Source organism: Anomalospiza imberbis, unplaced genomic scaffold (assembly GCF_031753505.1).
Source record: "Anomalospiza imberbis isolate Cuckoo-Finch-1a 21T00152 unplaced genomic scaffold, ASM3175350v1 scaffold_1309, whole genome shotgun sequence".
NCBI lineage: Eukaryota > Metazoa > Chordata > Aves > Passeriformes > Viduidae > Anomalospiza > Anomalospiza imberbis.
The window spans coordinates 7,501-10,000 of record NW_027099706.1 but is presented as its reverse complement, the minus strand read 5'-3'; the positions used below and the strand labels follow the sequence as shown (position 1 = coordinate 10,000).

General features: G+C 80.6%; 1 non-coding gene across 1 annotated transcript; it reads right to left on the bottom strand.

Annotated features, from left to right (window-relative positions):
- Positions 1-492: 492 nt before the first annotated feature.
- On the bottom strand, positions 493-645 carry LOC137466044 (5.8S ribosomal RNA). Its single transcript, XR_010994958.1, has one exon. It is a non-coding gene; the product is annotated as a 5.8S ribosomal RNA (ribosomal RNA).
- Between the last annotated feature and the right edge of the window lie 1,855 nt (positions 646-2,500).

The window sequence follows — 2,500 nt, the reverse complement described above, 5'->3', positions numbered from 1 at the left end:
GGAGAGAGCGAGGAAAGCGACGGCGCCCTTGACGCCCCGAGACGGCGACGGAAGGGGGCGGGGGAAGGAGCGGCCTCGGGGGTCGCCCCCGCCCCCGGCCCCCCGCGCACCGCGCGCGGCGGCAGCGGCACGGTACCCGCGCACGGTACCCACCCGCAGACAGCCGCCCGCGCGGGGGGGAGGCCGGAGGCGAGGCCCGCGCCTCGCCTCCCCTCTCGCCCTCGTCCCTCGGCCCTCGGCGGGGCGCCTTCGGCGCCGTCTCACTCGCTCCGACTCCCCGGCCGCCGCCACCGCCAGGCGGTGCGGCCCCGGCGAGGACGAGCTCCGCCCCAGCGGCTCGCTCCGGGAGCGGGGAGCTACGGAGCGCTCCCCGAGTCTGCATTTAGGGGGACGAAGGCCCTCGCGCGGCAACCGCTGCCGCGGCCGACGGGCCTGCGAAGCGACCCCAGCCGCGCCGCCGGGGCGGCCCCCGGGCGGCGATTGATCGTCAAGCGACGCTCAGACAGGCGTAGCCCCGGGAGGAACCCGGGGCCGCAAGTGCGTTCGAAGTGTCGATGATCAATGTGTCCTGCAATTCACATTAATTCTCGCAGCTAGCTGCGTTCTTCATCGACGCACGAGCCGAGTGATCCACCGCTAAGAGTTGTCTGGCTTTCGGCACCGACCCCGCGCGCGCGGGGGGGCCGGGAGCCGCTCTCGCCCGGAGCGGCCCCCCTTTTTTTTCTCTGGCGCCGAGGCCCCGCGCGGGGCCTGGCTCCGACCGTACGAGCAACGCGGAAAACCCCGGAGGGGGCGCGTGCGAGAAGAACACGGGAGGAACCCCACGGAACGCTCCCAAGGCCGGCCGAGAGGCGGGGGGACCCGCGCCCCCGACCGCCTCCCCCCGCCCGGCGAGGGGAGGCGCCGCCTACGTGTGCCGTCCTTCGGAGGCGGCCCAGGCGCCCGGGCTCGGCCCGGCCCTCCGCGCGGAGGGCCGCGCGGCGCGCGCCGCGGGAGCGCGGTGGCCCGCCCGGCCTCGCCGGCGCGGCGCCACGCGCCGGCGCGCGGCCCTCGGACCCCGCGCGCGCGCTTGCCTCCCCCCTGGAACCGCCGCCGCGCCGGCTCTCGCGGAGCGCCGCCGCGCCCACGCGCGCGGCCGACTCTCTCTCCCCAGGGGCCTTGCTGCGCTCGAGACGCCACGCGACGACCGCCGCCCCGCCGCCGGGCGCCGCGCCCCCCCCCGCCGGACCGCTGCCCGCCGGGGGAAGGCGAGCGCCCGAGGGCTGCCCGAGGGCGGACCCGCCGCCGCGGCGGGCCGCACTTCCCGGGAACCGCCGTCCACCCGCACCGTCGGGGGCCCCCTTCCGCGAGCACGCGCCCGGCGGAAGGCGGTGCGGCGCTGAGCCGGGGGGCGACGCCCGCTCTCCTCGTTCGCCACCTGGAGAGCGGGCGCGGAAGCGCCCCCGCGGCCGCCCGCCACCCCTGCCCTCGGACCGCGCGCGGTCGCGAAGGGCCACGGGGAGGGTCCCGTGCCCGCGGGCGGCGGGAACACCGGCCGAGCGGCGCCGCCGCCGCTCGGCGCGGGGCCGCCCGCGCTCGCCGGCCTCCGACCGCGGAGGGACCGCCGAGCGCTCGCCCCGGGCGGGCGGGCGGACGGCCGGCCGGCGGCCGGCGCCGCCGGTGCGTTCGAGACGAAGGCCGCCGAGGGGAGAGAGGCACGGCCGCGCCAGGCGCGGCGCCGCCCGCGCGGGACGGCCGCGGCGGCCCAGAAGAGAGAGAGCGCGCGGCGGGCCCCGGCGGCCGCCGCCCCGCGGCTGAGGAAGGGCAGAGAGCGCGCGCCCTCTGCCGGCGCCGCCCGTTTCGAGCCCAGCGGGTCGGCCCCGCGGCCGACCGCGCGCGCCGCGGCCTCTCCGCCGAGGCCGGGCCGCGAAGAGGGGGGGGCAGGGCGCCCCTCCCCGGCGCGGCGCGACTACCCCCGCACGCGCGCGCGCGGCGGGGACGACCGCCGCGACGGCGGGCGCGACCGGTGGCCGCGGACACCACCGCAGGGGATCGGCGGGAGTAGCTCCCCACCCCTCAATGGAGCCGCAACGCCACCGCCCGCCACCCGCCGCCGCCGCCGCGGCGGGGCGCGCCGAGCCGCCCGAGTCTTTAAACCGCCGCCCGGCTCGGCGGCCCCTTTTTCGGTCCTTCCCGCGGCGTTTGACGACGCCGAGGGGGAAGCCTGGGACCGCCGAGGCGCGGAGCGCTAGGTACCTGGCCCTGGGGCGAGGGAAACGACCTGCATGGCCCCGCCGGGGTGCCTCCCCCGCTGCCGCCCTCGGGGGAGCGTCCACCGGCGGGGGCGCGCCCGACATCTGCCGCCACCACCGCGGCGTCCTCCTCGGGGCCCGGGGTTTCCCTCAGTAGCCCGGCGCTGCGCCCGAGAGGACCGCCGCAGCTCGGGCCGCCCCCGCCGACGCGGGGAGGCGGCCCGGCCGCCGAGCGCCTCGCCGACCCCGCCGAGAGGCCGCGGCAATGA